Here is a 13,770-nt window from a genome sequence, read left to right on the forward strand (position 1 = left end):
GTGGGCCTGATAGATAAGTTAGCTAAGAAATAGAATATCCAAAACAAGAGAAATTTTGAGATAGTTACAATTTTAATAAAAAAAAATTTTGTATAGAAAAGATTAAAATATATTGAAGAAGTGTTTATGTGTGTAGTGTGTTGTTGATGTCAGATCACTTTGCCATCAGAAAGCAGCTGACATCAACAGCTGCAATCTGATGCCCATCCCCGGCACGTGGAGCCGGACCTGTTTCTACTATTATTAGCTGTAGTGCCAAAGCACAATTCAACACCCAGCAGAGGAAGTGCAATACTATTGAGTGCCAGCTGTCCAGTCTTGGGCCGCCCAAACCCAAGAACGGGACAAAAAAAAACAAAAAAAAAAAACACCGTAGTGGTACATGCTTAGGAGCCCCAGACCTGACATTTTGCTTCCAGGTCTGAAGCTCCCAAGCCCAGATGCGATCAAGCAATACTCGCATTATAAGCAGCCAGCTCAATGTCTGAAAGGTTCCTTATGATTAATCTCCTGGAAAACACTGCAGCAGCAAAAACTTGCAGTGCCTGAAAGTTAAGACATCCCATTCGCAGGTAGGAGTAGCTTGCCTGCAGAACTTAAGAGGAATGTCCATACTGTAGGCATTTATAATATCTTGCTGCAATATAAAAATCCTTGATAGTGTGCGCCGCCCAACCTATATAGATATGTCCATTCGAGCCAAGAAGGTGGGACCTTATTCTGGGCGAAGCCTCCAACACCCAGTGGCGATTACTTTCATTATTGGCCCTCATTTTAAAAAGGATTTTAATTTCCTTGTTGAAATCTGTAAGAGAGATGTTGGAGTTGCTGAAGTTTTTAAAATTAACAAATAGATCATCTAAAAATTCCTCATCAGTTGTATCAAGGTGTATGTCATAGGCAGAGGCGGATTTAACGGCGGGCGCACAGGGCGCTCGCCCTGGGCCCCGACTTATGAAGGGCCCACGCAAAACACAAACAAAATAGTTGAACTAGTTCAAAACTTTATTTGTTTTATTTCCAAATTTTATTGGAAATAAAACATTAATAGTACATAATATTTTTTATTTATTTAAAAAAATGGTTAACATGTATTTTTATTTTCCCTGTCTCTCTCTTTTTTTTAAGGGGCCCAATATTTTCTTCTGTGCCCGGGGCCTCAACCGACTTTAATCCGCTCCTGGTCATAGGTAATCAATATGGGGTTGAGACGCTTAGGAGAGTCAAGTTTTAAATTCATATCAATTAGTTTATTACATTGTTTGAGATTGTTCAAATCCTCAGAGGAAGCCGTCTCGATGGCCACACCTTTATCCCGAACTTTCCTTATTGATTTTATCTTAATATGTTTCAGATCTTGTTTCAAATTAGTAGTGATGGCGGCACATATCTCTTCGCTGGCCTCAAGAGCAAAGTTCTCATTGGCTTTCACAAGAACTACATTTTTGGAATGTGAACCAGAAGGCAGCAAGCCCCCATCAAGCTTCGGAAGTACATTAGCAGAAGCCACTGAAGCGTAGGTATAACTACAGGGGTAGGAGAAGGCACAAGGGAGGCGTTTAACTTGGAAATCAACTCAGAAGTTTGGTTTTCCTTAGCAATCAACCGGGAAATTAAGTCACCGAGTTCTTCGTTTTTAGATTTTAATTTGGCATTTAAGTCACCGAGTTCTACATTTTGGAGTTTAACTTACTATATAATTCCTTGATATAATCATTCTTGGTTTTAACAGTGTTGACCAATCTATCAATACGCTGAGTATGATTAGTATGTTCATTAGCACACTTTAGAACAATATCTTCTACACCAGACCAAATTTCCCAGCATGCTGCAACCAGTTGAGATGAAATAACCGTACCAGCCCGAAAACAGGAAATGAATTTTTTTCGATAATGATTAAGTGCATATATTTGAGATTGTGCACTGCGAAGGGTAACAATCCGATTGCCTTTTTCATCCACACACATTCTCAACAGATTTAATACTACTTACACCTGGATTTGTTTTAACCACAGGTGAGACATCAGCTGTAGAACGATCTGCGCTGCGAATGTCAGTCATGACTACAGGATTTAAAGCTTTACTGTGTTGAGGAGCAGGAGTCAAATTTACTGACATTTTCCTTGGGAAACTACCAGCAGAATCACTTGAGCTGCAAGAACAGCTGCTATCCATGTTAAACCATCTCCAAAATATAAATAGATTTTTAGCACTAGGGGGCGCTATAGTAACCAATTTGAAGGGCACACGAAACTGATGATATCCTCCGAAAATGAATCCAAACGACCCAATAGTTATCGAGTAATACAATTTTAAAGTTTCGTTAAAACTGACAGAAATTATCTGGATGAAAAACCTAATTTGAGTTTTGACCAATAAAAGAAGAAATTATTGTCCAATTAAGCTGAAACTTGGTGTAAGGGTATATGAGGACGGCAGAAACATGTATACCAGCCTGGAAAACAAGTTTGTCACACAGGGCGAAGATATAGACGAACGCAGAATTTGGCCGCCAGGGGGAGCTTAAACCCAGACAGAACTAAAGAGTAGTATGCAAATAACCTATAGACCCAAAATCATAACAATCGGGCCCATAGCAACTGAGATATTTGAGATTAAAGTTCAACATACAAAAATAGCCCAAGGAGCCCACCGTTCCTAAAGAAGGCACAGTATGTTAGGCTTAAGCATCAGTATCAATAATAGCCATAAAAATAATAACTAAGCAGTTATTACTAAGCACTCTTATATATATATACACTTATAAGAGTCAAAAAAAGGGTGTCCACTAATTTGCAACACACTATATTTACAGAAAAACATATATATATATATATATATATACACTTATAATTATATACTATACCTTTTTACACTCCAGTGTAAGCACCTTAGGCCAGATGGTAGCAGCAAGTTACTATGGTAACAAAACATTTTGCAATATAAATATATATACATGAATAACCCTGTATGCACTAATAGATAGCCTTCTTGTCGCCACCATAGAACATTAGTAAAATGGCGGCCTACACTGTAGGAAGCCATTGAAATATAAAATGGCAGCGCCCAAATATACCGAGTCCGCCCAAATTTCCCGCCGGAGAAGCTGATTGGCTAACAAAATGGAGGAGACAGCATGGCGGCATTAAGTTAAATCTAATATCTGAGAGCAAAGCCAAAAATGAATGTTTCTTCTTTACGGCTGGGTATTGGCACTCAAATTTTAACACACTGTATCCCCAGTGCCACAAGCAGCCACCCTAGTATACCAGAATACCAAGGAAAAACCCTGGACACCCCAAGACAGGGGGGTCAAGGGCCACAACACTGAAATAAAACTGTCTGAGAAGGAAATTAATGATAACCAGCAGCCATTTTATAACGTTAATATATCAAGAAACTATCGTTAAATCTGAAAATTGGTTTTTTACTTAGCATAGCGCTATTCCCTCTCAGACAGTCACAAAAATGATGTCACCACACTCACCACCTCCTCTTCTAACTTTGGGACATATGTTGACTTAGGGGGGATGGCTAGAAACACAAATTTAAAGCTGTATCCATAGAGACTAATATTTCACATGTTCACAGTACAAGGCACAGTCCACTAATTCAGTGTTGCCAACTCTTAATAATATTTCCCGCTAACCGCATGCTAAAAATCAGCTATTTTTAACACTTAACTCGCCAAATTTTTTAAAATTTCATTTGTTTGTACTTTATAGGGATTAAAAACAAACAAACAAATAGTATAAATAGTTATTTATTTTCTGTTTTTAATATAAAATCAATATCTAAAAATCTAAATTAATTTCCAAATTCAATATCTCCTCATCATATGTTTCTTGTGTACCTATTTTGCGAAGCACTTCTTCAGGTAAAACATAATTTTTACAACACTTTTCAACTCTTTTGAGCCAGTATCGTATTGATCAGATTGCATTAAATGGATTTTTCCCATTTAACGAGAGTAATGTTTATATACTGTTGCTCAATTTTTTCAATTTCTACTTCAGACTTTTAAATTTTGTAATAAATTTATCAGTGGTTCTTTTTGTTGCTTTAATATATTGCTAACTGAGATTAATGATATTTTTTCTAATTCTTTTATGTTGTCCGGAAGGCGTTGTTTTAACTGTCGATACAAATCAATCAATAAATTACGGCATCTCTCTCTTATTGCCATTTAATCTGTTGTTCTGATAAGTTTATTCATTATTAATTCATATATTTTTCTTTAAAATTGGTAACCTAAATATGGCTTAGGGGTCTAAATAATTATTAATGTCCTCATCTATCCTTTCAATTGATTGCCAATAAAAAAATTTTATTGGCAATCATTGACAATAGCATGTTTAAATCATGCAGTAATAATGTAGGATCAGCAGTATTTGATTCAAAAGATTTGTTTACTCTTTGTACTTCAGATAAGATAGGTTTTAAAAATAAAAGATATGCTAAATTGCCTTCATCTTTGAACATTGAATAAAGAAGTTGCGCAGTATAACATTTGTCAGTCAAACGAGTTATTTCAAAATGGGCTTTTAATTCAACATACCGTTCTAAAATTCTTGTTGTAGCAACTTCAATGGATAACCACCTTGTTTGACACGAATGAACTATCTTTTTTGGATCTGCACCATCGTTGTTGTTGTTGTTTATGGCACTGTATAAATATTGAATTGATTTTGTCGGCTAGTGGATTTACTAAACCAAGTTTCAGCGATCATGAATTCTAGACTTCTAGGGAATGTTTCGCGGGTTGCATGAGATACTGCTAATTGCAAAGAATGACATACGCATTTAATTAACATCAAGTTCGGTACATCGGACTTCAAATGTGTATAAACGCCGTTATTAACTCCAATCATAACGCTAGCATTATCTGTCCCATTGCCCACAAGATTATTTAAAGGAAGTTTAAAATTTTCCAGCGTTATTTCAATTGAATTTGAAATATTTTCAGCGTTACATTGACCTAATTCTACAAGAGCTAAGAATGTAGAAAATCTTTTATCGATTTGCTCATCATAATACACAATTGCAATACCTAATAGCTTTGTTACACTAATATCGTTTGATTCATCTAGTAACAAACTCTAATTAGAAAAACCATTCAGCACTGACTTCAATAAATCTTTATGAAAGTGGCGATGTAGGATGTATTTTATAATGCGGCTGCATTTTGTTCGTTGTTGTTGTTGTTATTTGGTTTTTAGGAGCACTAGCAACTAAGGCCTTATTGCTCCGGGGATATGCGGTGGTCATTCCCTGACCTTGCCACATCCTTGGTGGTCACGGGCTCGAACCCTGGTCGTCTAATCAAGAAGCGTGTGTTACGCACTGCTGCTCCTGGCTACGGAGGCGCCGCATTTTGTTTGATGATTTTTTAAAGTTTTGGCTGTTTGATCTTGGAATGTATTCTTACATAATTCACCAAGGTGGTCTATTGCCAGTATTGACGAGTGAGCACAAACAAACAAACTTAACTTTGCTTCAGCTTCCACTGTAAATTCTTGGTGGGAAAATTTAATTTAGATTGGTTGCCTGATCTATTAGGTGAAAATGGTTCTGCTGACTTCATATGTTTGAAACTTTTTAAATGACTTTTAATGTCCGAAATTTTAGCAGTAAAATCTGACTTGCAATATTTACATCTTGCCCGAGTTGGATGTCCTGGAATCTCTACTAACCAGTCTTTGAATTGTGTAAAAGCTAACCATTCCTTCCGAAAATTTTGGGTATATTTTGTTTTGTTTTTGTCCGCCACCCCATTCCTTTTTTTTTTTTTTTTTTTTCCTTTTAATATTGCCATGACATTTTTGACTTTTTTGTATTTGTATGATCATGGATATTTCATCAATGATAAATGACAGTTTATTTTCTTTTTTTGTTGCTTACCAGGTAGCCACCGATCCTCCCCCACTTCGTGTATCTGAGATCTTCACCACTACCTTCAGTGCCTAAATCAGCCTATAAATGAAATCAGTTACCCAGCGGACGAACAGACAAGAATGTACATGAGCCGTGTGGTCTGGCCCGGCCCTTCGTCTTATTCGAAGAAACAGAAAAGGAAAAGCAATTAGTGTAAATAGTTGTTACCGCACAATAACCAAAGAAGTCATTCAGCTCCTCATGTTGTTTGTGTGTGCTTCCAGTTGAGACAGTGTTTAGATTTAAAAGAAGGTGTTTCTTCGTACTGATAATTTGCATCGTGTTAAAACAAACAAAAAAAAACCTTAAGTATGTAAAAGCTGTCATAATTAATGGTATTGACCTAAAAGATGTTATATAATAAACATATAAATATGTAAACAGGCAAGATTTAGAAAATGAATTTAAAATATAATTTGTAAATTATTAGCATTGCCACAGAAATGAAAATAAAACGATTTTTAATAAAATTCCTTTAATTTATTTATTTAATTTGAAAATGAATTTCACACAGCAGCTTTTCTTATTTAAAGTGTGCACCAAAAACAATTTTATACAACTAATTCTGAATTTGTAATCATTTGTGGATATTCAGATCCACGTACACTGTATTGCCAAAGTAATCGAACACCTGAAGGTTTCAAAGAGCTTTTTATTGATGAAATATTTAATAACATATGCGCCCACCTTTGGCCTTAATTACGCCCTGAATCCTCCTCCGAACGTCAGTGGCGCGTTATACCTTCATGGGGCCCAAGGCAAAATGTAATTTGGGGGCCCCATCTAAAGAAAAATCTAATAAAGAACATTTTCAATTTCATTTTATTGTGACAACAAAACAAATTATATGACGTAAGAACTAAATATAAAATTTCATTAAAATCGGTAAAAACCATTTTTGAAAAAAACGTTAATTTTCGAATTAATTTTCAAGTAAAGGTCATTGACCTTGGCAGGTAGCAAAAGTTCAGTTTCCGATAAAAATCACTTAAAAATATTAGTAAACAACAGCAATGAGATTTTGAAACAGTGATTTTGGGGCCCTCCCTCTGATCGGGCCCTAGGCAGATGTCTTTTTTGCCTATACGCGCCACTGCCGAACGTATTTTCAATAACAGGCGGTATTTTGGTCTATTCAGTTGGTGATTGTGGATGTTGGCCTGGACCGAAGCAAACAGTCCAATTCGCCCCAGAGGCGTTAAGGTCGAGACTCTGACCAGAGGTTTTCATGTTCATGTCCTAAAAGCAAATCGCTACAAGCTGTGTAGTATGACATGGTGCATTGTTGCAACAGAAGAGCGCCCTTCCCCTCCATAATGACAATGCTTCACCCGATGGCATTCATTGTTTCACGACAACCAATTGTCCAAGATCAAACTACGAGAAACAACTCCAGAAGGTGACAGCACCGCCACCAAACTTCACGGTTGGAAACACATTCTGACAAATAAAATTTTCCAGACATCAGTAAAATTCAATGCAATGCAGTTCCCTGCGTCTCGTCCTTGTAGTGATATCAGTTCCTGGGACTTCCCTGTTATCCACTGGCAGTATTTGGTGAGGACTGAGAGGATATACTTACCATTGTTCTCAGCGCCTTTCAACCAATTTTCGCCATCTTGTAGCAGTTTTTCTGCAATGACCAGAATAAATTGATTGCTAATGTGGTATCCTATGATGACTACCCATTGAAAGTCGCTAAGCTCAATGTCTTGGCCCATCTATTGTATTTCGGTGATCTGCTTACTTCTTGCGGGAAAACTGTTGCTTTTATACTTATTCCTAACACGTGGATGGTGGGTATGTTCGTCCAATCACGTGTTAGGAATCGGTATAAACAAGGAGTGTTTGGATAATTTTGGCAATATAATGTGTACGGCGATACTTATACTCCAGATCTTGATATTCAAAAGAACATGGTCAAGGATAACAGCAGGACCAATTTACTCAAATTCTTTAGGCAAATGGGGAAAAAATTTCCGTGTGGACTGCTTATCCCCAGGGGCTCACATCTGGCGAGTATGGGCTTGGCACACCCAGGGTCCTCAGCTGGATATCATCATCTTCTTTTTCTTGGTGAATCCTGTTTCTCTCTCATTTCTAACTCAGTAATTTTTTTTTGGCTGGTGCAGCATAAGCCTCAGGCTTCCTTGCACCATATAGCTAATAATAATAATAATAATAAAGAGAGCTATTTTTTGGAGGGGGATAAATTATTTATTTATTATTATTATTTATTTTATTTTATTATTATTATTTTTTTGGCTCCTAGGTTTGGGCAGCCTAGAAGCGGGAGACGCTGGCACCCATCAGACTTGCACTACTGCTGGTGGGTGCGGGAATTTTGTGTTATTTACACAGACAGTATAGGAGACCCACGTGCCGGGGACGGACACCGGGATGCGGTTGCCCGTGTGGTGCCTGCTCCCTGGTAGATAAGTGGTCTGCCTACTATTTTATATATATATATATATTTATTTTTTATATTTTGGTTTGTTGGATTGTTGGACCTACATGAATATAGGTGGAGATGGACATCAGTCTGGACGCCACCAGAGACAGTTATACATAAACTGAAACTGAACTGAAACTGGTGAAAAAATTTTACCAGAAATTTTCAGTTTCTCATAAATAGTGAAGTGGATCGATGCCATTTCATACATCGGAAATGATGCGCTGTTAAAAACACAGCTCTATGAGTTTGTACATTAAAAAAAATTGAGGAGCTTATTCTGGATAACTGCCACATTTTTATGCGTGAAATTTCGCAAGAATGAGCATCAGTGTCGGTGTAGAAACAGTAATTTACGAGTACTTATATTGGTATTAAAACCACAACACTCAACAATTTGGGTTGCCAGATCCTAGAATACAACTCTCCCCTCCATTTCAGTTCAGATATATCTTCTTCAGATTTACGTCTCTTCGAGTGTTAAAAGAATCTTTAGGAGGACATCTTTGATAACGACATGCCAGCGTGAATTCTCCATCGGCTGCAAACCAATTCTGAAATATTCTATATATCTATGGCGAAAGCACTTCGAAAAGACAGCCGAATATGAAAGAGGTAGGATGATTTATTCACGTGTGAATTATCAAAATTCTGAATAGAATCTGAGCTTCCTCCTCTCAATTTCAGTAATTTGTAGTACTAAGCGGATGATTTAAAATTGATAGACCGAATAAATCAAACAGATGATGCACATTATCAGCTGAGATAAATCAAATGCTAGAACACTCTTCTGCTTCGTGATTGAATGTCTTCTTTATGAAGACATTTTTTGAAAGGTCCTTCTAGATGTAAATTCGAAGGAAAAACCATGTTACCTTCGCCTGAGACCACTAACTCAGTCACGTTTGAAAAAGGGCCCATGAAAATTCCTCACCTCATCAACGGGATTCGAACCAGGACCTTTTCCACCTGGTGTGGGGTGGTTGGTGATTCTACGAACTGTGCTACCCACGAGGGCCCAAATTATATTTCCCCTCTCTGCAGCCTCGAAAACAGCACCAGTCCCTAATGACAGTAAGGATTGCATACTGTGATTGCATACGAACACTGTAGAAGTTGAGGAAAAAAGATAACCCCACTCACCTTTAAAAACGGTCTCTACTTAAGGATAGCTCTTTAGAACGGAGACTGTTCTTCGCCGATAGTTTTATTAAGAGTCAAATACATGAGGCGGCTCAATATATAGAAGCGTCTTCCAGAAGTTTGCAAGAGATGGGAATATTGAGGGGACTTTCCCATTCAAATGCGAGTCGCTGAAAACTGGCCCAATAAGCTTTCAAAGATCACTAAAAATGTGTTGGATGTGTTGCCTTAAAATAACTTTCCTGGCTGTTTCCAACAACACAACGTCCTGCAATACAAGAAAGGTACCTTATATCATGTACAATATAATCCTCATTAATGCAAATAATCTTTCCTCAAAACCTTTTTTTTGGCTGCATGGGCGGGTGAAGAGCTGGTCTCAGTTTTTTATTCATCCTTTACTTCGTCTGGCATGACGAATCACAGTATGCAATCTGATGGAACTATAAAATACAGTAGCAAAGGGTGATAGTGTGGGGATGCTTCATAATACGGCGTTGGACCAGTACTTTTTGTAGATGGTACAATGAATGGACTTACCTACCATCGTCATCACCGGATCGGTTGTTGTTGGGTTTTAGGAGCATTAGCAACTAAGGCCATATTACTCCATATATACTGTCTGTAAATTGCGTGTGTGCTGTGGTCAATTTTGTTTTGATGGACGAAAAACCCAAGTTTTCGGGAGAAAAAATCATGCTCCCTCGTCTGAGACCGACTAACTCAGCCACTTTGTGAAAACAGCTCATAAAATTCCTCTCGTCATCGACGGGACTCAAATCCAGGTCTTTTCCACCCGGTGTTGGGAGGACGGCGATTCTATCAACTGTGCTAACCACGAGGGTGCCGGTTAGGTTTCAGTTTCACAGCAAACGGCGCGCTTCATCAGAACAGTGATCGATGACATAAAATGTAGCGCATGAAAATCTGATTTAAAAGAACAACATGTTACAGTGGAATGGTCATGTGGAATGAACTGGACAAGAGTACGCGAAATCGATAACGGGTCAACTTCCGTTAAAACTGGGAATTTTATTTCCACCTTACAGAATAACAGAGGAATCCTACCGAGACAATGGCTTTAGGTTCCCTTTTCCCTCCTTTATAAAGGAGGAACAGTGGATTTTTGTGGAACAGTGGAGCGCTCGTAAAGCGAAAACTCGTAAAGCGGGAATTTATTTCCCATAGACATAATGTTAAAAACACGGGTTATGTTCTCAACAATGAAATTAGTTAGCTAATTAGTTTATGTTTAAACAATGATTGATTTATCCAAAGAAATGAAAACATTGCCTTTAAAATCAAGCAAATTATAATAATAAGGAAATCATTTATGACTTACAGATGTTAAAGAATGTTTATTCTTCATCAACTAAATGCACACTCGTTGATCACTCATTGTTGGGTCGGCACTCATTGTTGGTTTTTTGCACAAGGAGTCTTCTTCTCCAGAAAAGCTTCTCTTTTCTTTATAAATTTCACGATTGCATTCATAAGCATCTGCAATTAACTAACACGACACGCGCAAGTGAGATTGCAACTAACACGATTCGCGCGGAGTAACAAGTTTATGAAGCTTAAAAAAAGGAATGAAGAGAAGATTCTGAAAATTGATTTGTGTTTTTTTATATGATTGAAGATTGCAGTGAAGGAAAAACACATTTCACCATAATACGGTAACATAAAAACCCACACAATTCCAGTTATTGGGATTATCGCAAATGCAATAAATGCAAAGAGTTTACTACCCGTTTATAATAGATTGCGCTAACAGAAAAGCCCAATAACCCAGAAACTGTATTGTTTTGATTGTTTTATGGTAGTGACCTTCAGAAACGTGCTTTAGAAAAATATCACAAAGGCGTTTAAAATTGAATAAAAAAAATAATAATAATAAATAAATAAAAATATAATAAAAAAAACATACATAATCAAAGTGTATATAACAAAATCTTAATTAGTAAGCATTAAATTATTCCAATGTCTTCTCCGTTGAAAAACAGTTAATAAAAAACTCTTTGCAGCGCTTGAAATTTAGCCTGATTAGCAATAAGATCACTTTCACAGCCTCTTAACTAAATTACCAATCTTCACTTTTAGCCTTTCTCTATGTTCAACATACAAACTACAATCACATAATAAATGACTCCAAGTCTCAGGTTGACCGCAAGTGCATAAAGGAGAGCTGACTAGACCAAAGTAATGTAGTTTGAAATTCAGTGACCCATGGTCAGTTAAAATAAACGACGTTACCATAGAAGAAAAAAAACCATTTGCTCTTACTATCATAAGTAAATGTAACCATTGGAATGAACAATCTAGTCACCTACCCAGTTACACTAAGATCCCATCTCTGTTGCCATATACCAATCGACTGGGTTAGAACATTTTTCTTAGCTTCAGATATCTCTATAGTGATATCAGATGTAATGTTCATGAAAGAAACAACTATGCCTTTTTTATGTAATAACAAAAAGGCCCAATACACAAAATACAAGTCTAGAGGCAAGTTCCTGGCCAAAACCTGCATGGCATTCATTGAGACTGTTCTGCACAAACTAGAAATAACATAAAGCATTGAGCGCTGAATCGATAACAATTTCTGTTTAAATTTAACGTTAGTAATTCTGAAGTACCACGCTGATACTCCATACGCAACTATGGGTAAGAAGACTGCCTTGTATTAATTCATAATGTAACGTACCATCGCGAAAAAGGGTTATAAATGTGAAATTCCTAGGTGACGCTCTTTCTTTGAACATCAGTGTACACGTATGAAACTATTTATTAGGGTCACCCAGAATGTTAATTCAACTAGCCGAGTGGTCAGGAGAGCGAGTGCAGTAGCACACGCTCTTTGAGTGGACTGGGGTTCAAGTCTGTGACTGCTAAATACGATTAACATTTGTATTGATCGATTTATTGTAAACTCCACTGACCTGGTGATCGTGCCAGAGTACAAACAAGAAAACTTATATCACCTTACCATTGTGTATGTAAATTGCGTGTGTTCTGTGGTCGATTTGTCTGCTTTACTGGACGTAAAACCCTGGGTTCCAGAGGAAAAAACCTTGCTATATATAATATCTTTATTGCAATCAGTGAAAATAAGTAAATTTTACATGTATGGCTGATGCAATGTCCATAACAGCAAAAATGCTAGGGGTTTAACATAGAAACGAACTAAAACTCTAATACCAAAAAAATAAGTTGTAAATACATGAAAACAGATTTTTTTTTTTTTTTTTTTTTTTTTTAACATCAATAAACCAATTAAGTAAAAATAGTGACAGTCACTCGGTTGAAGATGAGAGATGCTCCCTGATGATACGTCTTCTGTAAGCTTTGTCCTCAATGAATTTCTTGTAGTCAGCATCCATATCTTGGACGTTTTGGAGCATCTCTATTGGCAGGAATCTGTTGCCCTTCCTGAGTCTCCACGCCACCGACTGTAAAGAGGGGAGAGCGCTTAAGGGTGTCGGGGGTTTCTCCAATTACAAATCTGCCAAATTGATTTCACCCGCTATCATTTTAATGGTGACGAGTAAGCGGAGGGTGAAGATCCGTTCTGAGACTTTTCTGTAGTTCAGAAGTTTGGTCATTTCTGAAGTATGTGTGAGGGGGTGGAAGCTTGTGCTTGAAGAGCACCCACCGAAGAAGCCAGTACTCATCAGATGAGATGGTTTTCAGCATGGTTTTTGCTGCCGACGCCCAGATTTCAGATCCGTAGGTAATGACTGGCTGAAGAAACCGGTAAATACAGTATACTGAATGGTGTACTGGGATTCTGTGACATGAAGGCGGTGTTGTTTGGCAAGCCATCTGGATCGGCAGACCTCGTTGTGAATATCTGCCACATGGTGTTTAAAGCTAAGCTTAGGGTCAAAGATGACCCCAAGATCTTTGTGCTTGGTTACTGGAGGGATGGAGGTTCCATGGATTTTCAGGTTTAGTTGAGTTGGGTGTGATTTGACGGAGAACACCATTTGTGCAGATTTATTTGGGTTAATCTGGAGAGAGAACTGTGCTAAGTACATAACTAGAGCTTTTAGGCTGTTGTTGATGGTGTCAGAAGCAGTCTCAGGTTGGTCGGTCCCATGGATCCAATAGAGGAGCTTCAAATCATCTGTGTAGCTGAGAAAATCCATTTCCTGGCATAGGAAAGGATGGAGGGCAGTAGTAAACAGGAGCCCAGACAGAACTCTGCCCTGCGGAACACCTACACTGACTTTCCTAGTGAA

The sequence above is a fragment of the Mastigoproctus giganteus genome, chromosome 12 (genome assembly GCF_048544385.1).
Source record: "Mastigoproctus giganteus isolate SK-2022 chromosome 12, ASM4854438v1, whole genome shotgun sequence".
NCBI lineage: Eukaryota > Metazoa > Arthropoda > Arachnida > Uropygi > Thelyphonidae > Mastigoproctus > Mastigoproctus giganteus.